We start from the raw sequence: 12,633 nt of genomic DNA on the forward strand, positions 1-12,633 counted from the left end.
AGAAGCACTGGCTTAGTACTTATTAAATATTTAGTATGTAACTGGCAGTATTCCAAGTTCTTTAGATGGATAAACTCTTTCAACATCCACAATAACCTCAGGAAGTAGACACTACTGCTATTGAGAGGGGAGACTTCCCTGGACCCCTTTGTGGGACTTGCAACAGGAGTGTGGCTCGCTTACTCAAATCCCTTGTGGGAGGAGGAACATGCAGGCAAGCAGGTACTAGGGCCAGGGCAAGCATTTTTGGCCTCTGTAGTATCTATGAGTATGTTATAATTAATGCTCTTTTAGCAGCAGTTGTCCATTGATGGCTAAGTATTAACCAGCTCAGTGGAGAGTCAGGGTGACAGCCTTTTATAGCCTGCCCTCTTGGTACCCGGGTCCTTATCTGACATCCAGGAATAGTTGGGTCACATGGATTTGAAGAATAGTGAGTATGGACTTTTTATTAATCAATGGAAGTGATCCTCAACGGAAGGACAGCTAGAAAAATGATGGTGCGGGAAGAAGTTACTCTTTCCCTGAAGCCCCGCTGTCTCCAGCTGGGCTCCTCTCCTAAGTCGTGCGGTCTAAAGTTAAGCCACGTCTATTCATAGTCTCAGACACTCAGTTTCTTCTTCTCTTCTCAACATTCAGCCACTTGTCCGTCTGCCAGCCAAGGTCTGGAGTTTATATGGACACAGGATAGATGGGTGGGGCCAACCAAAACGCAACGTTCGGGCACAAAAATAGGAATGCCTGTTCTAATTTAGGGCCATGGGTCCAGGGTTGAGGGTGGAACACTCACCAGGGAGCCCGCTCTCCTGCCTCCTGTCTGTATCATTATCTCCATTTAACAGGGAAACTAAGTGAGGTGATTTTCAAATGCTCACAAAGTTTGACACATTTCCCTTAAAAAGATGGAGCCTAATTTCCCTTCCCTTGAATACAGACCAGATTAATGACTTGCTCCTAACAGAGTAGAGTGCTTCTATCTGACTACTAGGGCTAAAAGGACAGCTTCCATCTCTCTTGAACTGCTCGCTCTGGGAGAAGCCAGCTACCATGTTAAGATCACATTCAAGCAGCCACCTGGAGAAATCCACAAAGAAAGGACTTCCAAGACAGAAACAAATCAATGCTGTAATAATAGTTTATGTCCCAAAGAAGATCTAATTAACATCCCATTGCAGGCATTTTTTACTATTTTTCACTCAAACATTTATCAAATTCAATAAATTTTAAAAAGCACAGTGTTATGGACTGAATTTTGTCCAAAATTTACAGTTTGAAGCCCTAACCTCACAATGTAACCACAGTGGAAGACAGCACCTTTAAGGAGGTAATGAAGGTTAAATGAGGCCACAAGGATTAGCTCCTAATCAAATAGGGCTGGTGTTCTTATGAGAAAGAGATATCAGGAGTGCTCCAGCACAGACAAAAGGCCATGTGAGGGCACAGCAACAAAGCAACCTCTTCTGCAGGGAAAGAAAAACCCTCACCAGAAACTACTTCTGCCAGCACCTTGATCTTGGACTTCCAGCCACCAGAACTGTGAGAAAACAATTTCTGCTGTTTTGGCCACCCAGTCTGCATTATTCCATAATGGTGGCCTAGCTGATTAATACATGCAGTATAAAATAAAAAGGCTGGGTTTTAGAGTCAGGCAGATCCTAACTCTGCGCAATCTACTGCTTGATCTTTGGCAGGTAACTTACCCTCACTTAGCTGAACTTCACTTTCTTTATCTATGAAATATTTGTAGGAATAGCTGTAACGGAGATAAAAAAAAAAAAAAAAACCACAAGTAAGGCACCTGGGCAATATCTTGACCAAAGGCAGGCATTTAAATTGTGATTAAAGAAACATAAAATCAGCTTATTGTTATCTATTTATATCTACAATATTGTCCAAACATAAATGATACTCAGAATGATATATATAAACATTGATGAGTCTACAAAGATGACTATGAAATGAACATCTTCAGTCTTAATCCCTCTCATAAGCACTAACCTTCATTTTACTCATCCATTTAAAATGAACTTATCATCATGGCCCCCAAATAATCTTCCTTTGTTAACTTCCATTACGTTTATTAAAGGATCAGTTGTCCAGATGTCACATCAGGATCTCTCCCCTTTCTTAAACAAACAAACAAACTAGGTCTCTGAGACATATTTAATAAAGTCTCCACCAAGGAATCAGCAGATCCTACTATGAAATTAAATAATTAAAACTTAAAGCTGTTGGAACTTTAAATTACTTGAGCCTTAAGAGGAATGAGTATGTGGCCTGAGTCACGTAGCATGCAGTTGCAATTTCTACTTCTCTGATTACAGATTAACTTCCCTCCATATTCCTGTACTGTAAATGATTAGGAAAGACCCAAAGGTACAGGAGATAAGACTCCTCTTAACACCATTACCTCTCCTTATAGAATGTTAAAGCACTCTTCCTTCGGCTGTAGCAAGCTATAATCAATCACACTGCTATAATGTATTTGTTATGAGCAATGCAAGGTTAGAGATAACCGGGTCCACACATGTCTGTGTCTTTCCACAATGCCAGGCTTTTATTCATGCTATTCCAATCACAAAAGCCATGAGCTACATGCAATTCCCGAAGAAGGCATTTTTCCTTAGTACTTCCTCTTCACTTGGTAGTCAGAGTTGTGGGGACAGAGGCTCAAGCCATTCCACAACTCAGTCAATATTGCAAACCATACTTTAGCAATATATAAATACTATATGTTAAACATTCCACAACAAAGTAACATTTAACATCAAGAGGAAGAACAGATAGGAGAAAGGATTGACAAACCAGTCGGGGGAGAGTAAAGAAGACCAAAGGAGTCCTAGTCTGGGTCAAGTGGTCCGTGGATTTTGCAGGGAGAGTCTTTGAGGTGGCAGAACCTTCGGCAACAGTCGCTCTTAATCATGAGCGACTACAAGATGATGTCAGTTAAGATAGCCATTTGGAGCTGCTGAAGACCTAATCTTTTATAGGCAGAGTCCTCTGGTGATAACTGGTAGGAACTGCTGCTTCTTTGTGTCTATGTCTGGTTGGACTCAATTTTTATTTTTGTTTATTAAGCAAAACATTGTATCCTTGTTGGCAATGTGTCCTGTGAAATAGATAATGGAGTCTTTTTCTAAGATGGCAATAGTTATGTCAGGGGTGCTTCATATAGTATATCCTAACCTTGTATGAAAAATTTTCCAACTCTGCTAAACTACTCTGTCTCTGTCTACAAAAGTAAAACCTTCACTTCTCTACTTTGAAGCTCTGTCCCCATTCCTTTGGAGTCTGTGTTCCTGAATGGCTATCCTCAAGCTTTGTACTGAATAAACTCTAAACTTAATCATAATTTCTGAATCTCATCATTTAAGGCTGACACTACCAAGTGTAACAGACAGCAAAGCCTTTGGGCTAAGTCCTGAATTCACCTGGAGGTAGGAAAGGAGCATTAGGCAGCCACAGAAAGTTTCTGGCAAGTTGAAGACTGTCTCTTCCTTTCAGGACAAAAGATCAAGTGTGAGGAGCTGAAGCATGGTAAAATGTAAAGATGCTACACTGGGTACAGATAGAAAAGAAGACTTGAATAACTGAAGACAAAGGAATAATAGTTGCCTCTGGTCTTACCTAAGCACAAAATTTGCAGGGAGCTCTCCCTGGTGCTACTACAACCTCACCTCATAACGTTCTTCCTGATCATTGGTATGTCTTCACAATCGTCTGATAAACTGGCTCTCTGCCATCATGTGGCTCTGCTGACCTCATCAAGGGTATGAACATCAGGGTCAGGCCACCAGACTTCCCCTTCCTAACACACTTTCTCAAGTCATCTCAACTCAAAACCTCAAAATTTGACTCTTTTTACCCTCTTTTTTTTTTTTTTTTTTTTTTTTTTTTTGAGATGGAGTCTTGCTCTGTTGCCCAGGCTGGAGTGCAGTGGTGCGATCTCGGCTCACTACAATCTCTGCCACCCGGTTTCAAGATATTCTCCTGCCTCATCCACCCGAGTAGCTGAGATTACAGGTACCTGTCCCCATGCCCAGCTAATTTTTGTATTTTTAATAGAGACGGGGTTTCCCCATGTTGGCCAGGCTGGCTTCAAACTCCTGACCTCAAGTGATCCGCCCATCTTGGCCTCCCAAAATGATGGGATTACAGGTGTGCACCACCATGCCTGGCCATCTTCATTATCTTACCAGCTATGATGTCCTGTTAATGTTTTCTGTCTGTCTCTGGTAACCTTTCTTTAAAATCTCAGGATAAGTTTCTGTTTGGAATGATGAGAAAGAAAATTTTGGCAATGGATAGCTGTGATGATTGCATAACACTGAGAGCGTACTGGATGCCACTAATTTGTACTTGAAATGGTTAAAATGGTAAATGTTATGTATATATTTACAACAATTTTAAAAATTTCAATTGCCAACTATTTATCTGATACAGATGGCTGTAGGACCACGACCTAGATTTCTGTTAGTCTTTTAGATGTTCTCCCTGCATTCAGCATCTTCCCATCTAACCATCTTACACAGCACTGCCTAACATACTGCTTCTATTATGTGAGATCTTTCTTAAACATTATTTATAAACATTAATTTCTTAACACTAATATTCAAGACCCTATACCACCTAACCTCAACTTACTTTTTCAGTCATATCTTTTGCTAATCTCTTCTAGCTACAGATAGCTCTGTCAGATAATTCTGTCTTATATTGTTTTTGCTCACTTAAAAAGATTTTCTTCTCCATCCAATTAATCTTATGTCTCCAATCTTATTTTTCCCACAAAAATATTTTCTGACCACCATAATCCAGGCTGGTTTTCTTCTCTCCTTGTTAGTTACCACTGACTAGATGTTTTCATTGTTCATTTAAAGCATTATTGTAGAATATATACAGCATATCTTCTACTTCCTCAATTAAATCACACACTCCTTGAAGTTAAGATGTTTAATTTTTTATTTCTTTGCATTATCCAGTATCTATTTAGAAGTTACTAAAAAATACTGATGGACTGATGTAATTCCAAGTCATCAAATAACAATAAAAATACTCAATTACGATCTAGAACTACTCACATTTATGTTAGAGAAGAATTTTCCATTAGAAACACTCAATTAAAAATATTTCTAGTTAATCTTAAATGAATCTGATTCTGCAATCCTTTTATGGCTTACAATTCACACCTATTTCCAAAACACACATGAGATTACAAAAACAAAAAGTACATATACTACTGCCCTACCAGTATGAGGATAAAAGATCCAAAGGCATAGAATATACTGAGCTGAGATAATCACAGTAGAAACCTCAATTAAGGAAGATGAATTGCTGCAGTCAGAGAGAAGCCTAACATGGCAATCAGAAAAGATGATCCCTGAAAGCCCCTTAGAGTGTGTTTCTTAAATATGAGTCATCTAAACCTCTAAGAGGAGTTGTCAGGCCTCTGAAAGAAGAAAAAGGTTCTCGAGATATAATTCTTTGATAAAAGTCTGGCATGCAAGTAACTAAAACCCATACAATCTCAGAGCTTCAGAAACCAGACACATCCAAAGTGGATAATTTGTTATAGAAATGAATGAATTTAAATGGTTTTCTCCCATTGAGGGTCATTGTTTATCTATAAGACGTTAAGTTTCAAGGATGCTTACAGATATTCAGGCTGTCCTCACTGGCAGTTTGGTTTAGCCTAAATGTCTGAAAAAATACTTAGGACTCCAGAACTCCATCCTATAAAGCATGGGAGAGAGTACATTGATCTGAAAAATTTTAAGCAAATTCAACTATGAAGTCACTTGCTCCTTACACAGGATATACTTCAAAGGCCTGCAACAACATTAAAAAAAAAGAAAGAAATGTAGCATTGAGTTGTAACAGAATACCAAGAAAACTATTTAATCTGTTAGTATGAGGATGGATTTATGAAAGCAGGGTAGCCATCCCTGAGGAAATTATGCCAAAACAACTCTGTTATATATTGATGTATAACTTTGTTATGTATTAATATACAGTAGAAACAACTTTGTTATATATTAATGTACAGTGGAAAGAGATGAGAATACTGTAACTAGCAAGCATAACGTTTGCTTTTAATGGGCATTAAAAGCAAAACCCATTCAACTATCTGTAAAGAGCTTTACCACTCCCAGCCTCAGGGTGCCCAGTTGCAGCGTCCACCCTGTACTAACTATAAGAGTATCTCAGACAGGATAAACCACCAAGAAACACAGTAATCCTTTCTATCTTTCATCTAAAATATGAAAGAAGGAAGTTTTTTTATAGAGACAATAATGTGTGTGCGCACACACACACACACACACATATGTATATATGTATATAACACAGTAACCCTTTTTAACTATCTTCTGTCTGAATTATGAAAGAAGGAAGTTTATTTTATAGAGACAATAATGCGTGTGCATATATATACATATATAAAACACAGTAACCCTTTTTAACTATCTTCTATCTGAATTATGAAAGAAGGAAGTTTATTTTATAGAGGCTATGTTGTCTGACGCCTAATGCATACATTATTCCCTCTACTTGGCAGCTTACATACCAGTAGTTGCTCAATTTCAGTCACATACTACATAATGATGTTTTGGTCACTGACGGACTGCACATATGACCATGGTCCTACAAGAATATAATGGAGCTGAAAAATTCCTATTGCCCAGTGACATCATAGCCATCATAACATCCTACTGCAACATATTACTTACATGTTTGTGGTGATGCTGGTGTAAACAAACCTACTGGCTTCCAGTTCTATAAAAGTATGGTATACACAATTATGTTCAGTACATAATACTTGATAACAATAACAAACGACTATGTTACTGGTTTATGTAGTTACTATACAGCAGGTATAATGTCATTTCATTCAAGGTCATTTTGTTCTAAGGCTGATGAGAAAAAAAAAATCAATTCCCAGCCACAGCCACTGCCTGTGTGGAGTTCTGCCTCCTCCCCAGGTCTGCATGAGTTTTCTCTGGGTACTCAGGTTTCCTCCCACACCCCAAAGATGGGCATGATTGGTTAATCAGCATATCTGAATGGTCCCGGTCTGAGTGAGTGTGGGCATGGGGTTGAGTACACCCTGTGGTGCAGTAGTGCCTGTCCAGGGTAAATTCCCCCCTTGCACCTGAGCTGCTGGGACAGGTTCCAGCCACTCACGATGTTAAAATGAAAAACGCAGGTTAGAAAATGAATGAATGAATAAATGAACACCTATGATTGTAAAATAAAAATTCATAAAGTAGACAATAATGCTACAAATTATGACAATAAACAATGTAGTAGGAACGCACTCAGTGAGCCTGCCATATTTGTCATTGATTTTGAACTAAGTAGTGGAAAGAGGTGCTGCTGACAATTTTTACTTTGCAAACACCTATTCCTTGAATTAACCCAGCACCATTGTGACAGCCATCATTCACTAATTTACCAAAAACTGAGAAAATAATTCTTATTTTTAAATAACATTTCTTAAATATATGTGCACCTCATATTTATTTCAATGTTTAATATCAGAAGTGTTCTGGGTCTTCAATTAGAAATTTGGTGATGATTTTGTGACCAGAAACAGGCCATCAGAACTTAACTTTTGTTTGTATCATTCTGCCTGTGGTAAAACCTGTTTCCCGATATATCATTTCACTTAAACTTCCAGTTTCCAAGAAACTATCAACAACATTAAGTGAAAACTTACTGTACTATACATTTTATTGTTATTTTAGAGTATACTCTCTCTCTCTCTCTCTCTCTATATATATATATATATATATATACACATATATATATAAAGTGCATTTTAGAGTATACTCATTCTATTTACATATATGAATTTTATATACATAAAGTTAACTGTAACAGACTCAGATACACACACACACACACACACACACACACACACACACACACGTATATGTTAACTGTAACATAGACTCAGGCAGGTGCTACAGGAGGTATTCCCTAAGAAGGCACTGCTATCATAGAAGATGGCAGTTCCATGAGTGTTACTGTCCCTGAAGACTTTACACTGGAACAAGATATGGAGGTGGAAGATGGCAATATTGATGATTCTGACTCTGTAGGCCTAGACTCACATCTGTGCTTGTGTCTCAGTTTAAAAAAAATTTACAAAGTAAAAAAAGAAAAATGAAAAATGTAAAAATAGAAAAATATTAAAATTAAACAAAGAAAAAAAATTTTTGTAGAACTATGCAAGGTGTTTCTTTTTAAGCTAAGTATTATTTTAAAAGAATCAAAGGTTTTTAAAAGTTAAAAAGCTATAAAATAAAAAAGAGTAAGCTAAGGTCAGTTTATTACTGAAGAAAGAACAATTTTTAAAATAAATTTAGTTTAGCTTAAGTGTACAAGATTTACAAAGACTACAGTGGTGTAATAATCTCCTAGGCCTTCACATTTACTCACCACTCATTCACTGACTCACCCAGAGCAACTTCCAGTCCTCCAAGCTCCATTCATTGCAAATGGCCTATACAGGTGTGCCATTTAAAAAATTTTTATAATATATTTTTACTGTAACTTTTCTGTTTTCCTTTTTGTTTTACTTATTTTGAGACAGAATTTCACTCTGTCACTCAGGCTGTAGTGCAGTGGCACAATTATGGCTCACTGCAGCCTCAACTTTCTAGGCTCAAGTGATCCTCCCACCTCAGCCTCCTCCTCAGTAACTGAGACTACAGGTTCATGCCACCATGCCTGGCTAGTTTTTAAATCTTTTTGGAGAGATGAGGTTTTGCCATGTTGCCCAGGCTAGTCTCAAACTCCTAGGCTCAAGCAATGTGCCGGCCACAGCTTCCAAAAGTGCTGGGTTACAGACATGGGCCACAGGCCAGGTCTACTATACCTTTTCTATTTTTAGATATGTTTAGATACACAAGTGTTTTCCACTGTGTTACAACTGCCTGTATTATTCAGTACAGTAACATGCTGTATAGGCTTGTAGCCTAGAAGCAATAGGCTATGACGTATAGCCTCGGTGTGTAGTAGGCTATACAACTGAGTCTTGTGTAAGTATACTCTATGATGTTCACACAACAATTAAATCACCTAATAACATATTTTTCAGAACAAATTTCTGTCATTGATGCTTAAATATAGTACTTTCTTTACTGAATGTCTCAAATCTAACCAGAGATTCTAAGGGAATGGAAGAATAATACTAATATAGCAAAAATTTAACCTCTCTGCCCATTCAGAATTTGTTATCTGTGCATAATCTCACATAACGTAAAGGCTGACTAAATGATGAGTCTTGCTTTTAGAAAGATACTGCTTGCTTTTATGATGCCTATCAGCTTTTTGACCACTGAGGAACCATGTCATAAAGAATACAACTCACAAAGACCTGAATAACAAAAATATTTCTATAAATAGTAATAAACATAATAAAACAGTACGTTCTACTACCAAATAAAAACTGTTCTGGAAATGTGATAAAACCTTTGAAATGTATAGGATTTTTGACTACTAAGAATACTTAATAAGATGGAATACTATAGAATAATATTAAGAATACTAAAGATATTTGATCAGTAAATACTTTGCATTAAGCACAAAATATTTATCTTCAACTAGCTCCTGTAGACATTATTTTATAATTTTCCAAACTTTATCTCAAAACTTCCCATCCCTACAGACAAAATATTCCTTGTAAAAACGATTTAATGCCTCCCAATAGGAGGAATAGTTAACTTCAGGAAGGAATGGTTACCTTCACACATGTCGTGAACAAATTCATACAGTTTTCAATGAGCAAGCCTCAAACATATGTCACTTACTGACATACAAAGCCTCAAAGCACTGTTGATGACCAGAACAAACTGTTCTGAAAAATCTGCTTTCAGATTTTATCACTATTTTCAATAGAATACAATATTTAATAATTCAGTAATTTCATGTCTTTTCAAAAAATAAAATCTTTTTTTCCTCAAAAATGAAGTAGCTAAGATTACAAAAAATAATAGGTTTTAAATGGGTAAAACTTCTGGGATATTTCCCGTTGCATCATTGTTAAGGACTGAATTCCGTTCCCTCCAAAATTCATATGTTGAAGCTCTAACCTCCATATCTCAGAATGTGATTGTATTTGGGGCCTTTAAAGAAGTAGTTAAGGTTAAATGAGATTATAACAGGGGTTCCTAATCCGATAGAACTAGTGTCCTTATAAGAAGAGGGAGAGACATCAGGAGAGTGAATGCAGAGGAAAGGCCACGTGCAGACACAGTGAGAAGACCACTATCTGCACACCGAACAGAGGCCTTGGCAGAAACCAACACTGCTGGCACCTTGATCTCGGACTTGAAGCCTCCAGGGCTGTGAGAAATAAATTTCTCTTGTTTAGGCTTGTAACATCCAGTCTGTGGTATTTTTTAGGGCAGACCTAGCAAATTAATACAATTTAGGGTTGAGGTCTCAAAGTTAAAAATAAAGGTTGTGATGGGCCCACCCATTCTAAGCAAAGATGCTGGATGAGCTATATAGAACTTGTTAAGGTGAGACCAAACCCAGGTCTGGAGGTCTTGGGCCATCAACCAGCCACAAAAAATATTTAAGCAGAAAATTCAACGTTAAAATTTGAAGTTAAAAGTTAGACAGTGAGGATTTCTTCAAAGGGAGAGAGCTGTTAGAGAAATATAATGCATCCCCTAACTTCCCCAAGCCAAGTGAGGGGGCATCAGATAAACACTGGAGGAGTTTCAAGAGTCTAAAACTCCTGAAAGAGTCTAATGCAGACAAGGCTGGCTATGGGTGCCCTGGGCAGCAGCATGAGAAGGCAGAGGGCTCTGCCTTGCGACTGACCTCCATTTCAAGAATGGGGCAAAGATGTGTTTCCTGAGGACCACACGAGTACTCTGAAGAAAGAAGTAAGACATGAGTAATCTTCCAAAAGGATTGCCTAGAGGTCACCACGGGAGGCCAGGTGCTGCAGAAAAGTGAGAAGAGGCCAGGCCAAGAGGCACTACTGATATGAGGGCGTGGGGGAGCTACAGACTCCCTCCCTAGGGGATGGCAAATGGAGGTTGTTAGTGTCATCTTTTGATAAACCTCACTACTTTTAGCTAATATTTCACAATGGTCTTTCATGGGGTAAAATATTTCTGGCACCTTCTTACTTGTCCTATCTGGCCTTCTCATTTACTCTACTCTCTAGCATACTACATGCGAATAGTTACATCACTGCTGTAAAACAATGTGGCTTTAGGTAATATCCTTAATCTGGCAACTAACACTTTTGGAAATACATTTTCTCCTTTCTTCTCTAATTTGGGAAAAATAATAAAAGAAATGGCTTTCAAAGGTAAATCATTTTTCTTACAGCACTTAGGAGGGAGAACTCTACAATGACTATGCCTATAATTATTACACTTAAAAAGCGAGTTCCTGGCCAGGTGTAGTGGCTCACGCCTGTAATCCCAGCACTTTGGGAGGCTGAGGCAGGCAGATCACCTGAGGTCAGGTGTTCCAGACCAGCCTGGCCAACACGGTGAAACCCCGTCTCTACTAAAAATACAAAAATTAGACAAGTGTGGTGGCAGGTGCCTGTAATCCCAGCTACTTGGGAGGCTGAAGCAAGAGAATTCCTTGAACCTGGGAGGCGGAGGTTATAGTGAGCCAAGATCACTCCACTGCACTCCAGCCTGGGTGACAAGACTGAAACACCATCTTGGGGCTGGGGGAGGGGAGGATTGCTGGCAAGATGGCCAAATAGGAACAGCACTGGTGTGCAGCTTCCAGTGAGATCCACGCAGAAGGCGGGTGATTTCCACATTTCTAACTGAAGTCCCTGGTTCATCTCACTGGGACTGGCTGGACAGTGGGTACAGCCAAAGGAGGGTGAGGCAAGCAGAGTGGGGGGACTGCCTCACCAGGGAAGCGCAAGGGGCCAGGGAACTCCCCCTCCTAACCGAGGGAAGCCATCAAGGACTATTTCCTGCACTCCAGCCCAGATACTGTGCTTTTCCCACGGTCTTCACAATCTGCAGACCAGGGGATTCCCTCTGGTACCTACACAACCACCAGGGCCCCGGGTTTCCAGCACAAAACTGGGTGGCTGCTTGTGCAGAAACTGAGCTAGCCACAGCAGTTTTTTTTTTTTTCCCTACCCCAGTGGCACCTGGAATGCCAGCAAGAAAGAACAGTTTACTCCCTTGGAAGCGGGCTGAAGCCAGGGAGCCAAGTGGTCTGGCTCGTCAGGTCATACCCACAGAGCCCAGCAAGCTAAGATCCACTGGCTTGAAATTCTCGCAGCCAGCACAGCAGTCTGAGCTCCACCTGGGTCACTCAAGCTCAGTGCGGGGAGGGGCATCCACCATTACTGAGGCTCAAGTAAGTGGTTTCAATCCCAGAGTGTATGCCAAGCTGCAGGGAAAACTGAACTGGGCGGAGCCCAACACAGCTTAGCAGCTACAGGCACTGTCTCACTAGATATCCTTATTGTACAGAGTATCTCTGAAAAAAGTCAGCAGCCCATCAGGGACTGATAAATAAAGCCCCCACCTTCCTGGGACAGAATACCTGGAAAAAGGTGTGGTAGTGGGTACAGCTTCAGCAGATCTAAACGTCCCTGTCTGGCAGGTCTAAAGAGAGCAGAGGATTTCA

The 12,633-nt window shown here is 39.4% G+C and overlaps 1 protein-coding gene across 12 annotated transcripts in view; it reads right to left on the bottom strand.

The window, feature by feature from the left end:
• The window catches only part of FAM13A (family with sequence similarity 13 member A), a 367,080-nt gene that overhangs the window by 263,341 nt on the left and 91,106 nt on the right, over positions 1 to 12,633 (bottom strand). For 3 of the 12 annotated variants that reach the window (XM_074396436.1, XM_074396433.1, XM_074396432.1), the window contains exon 2: positions 1,701 to 1,753. The exons of the other annotated variants lie outside the window; for them this stretch is intronic. The gene's annotated coding sequence lies outside the window, so the exon portion shown is untranslated. The remainder of the gene's footprint in view (positions 1 to 1,700; positions 1,754 to 12,633) is intronic. 12 annotated transcript variants of the gene reach the window in all.

The sequence above is a fragment of the Saimiri boliviensis genome, chromosome 3, assembly GCF_048565385.1.
Source record: "Saimiri boliviensis isolate mSaiBol1 chromosome 3, mSaiBol1.pri, whole genome shotgun sequence".
Lineage (NCBI taxonomy): Eukaryota > Metazoa > Chordata > Mammalia > Primates > Cebidae > Saimiri > Saimiri boliviensis.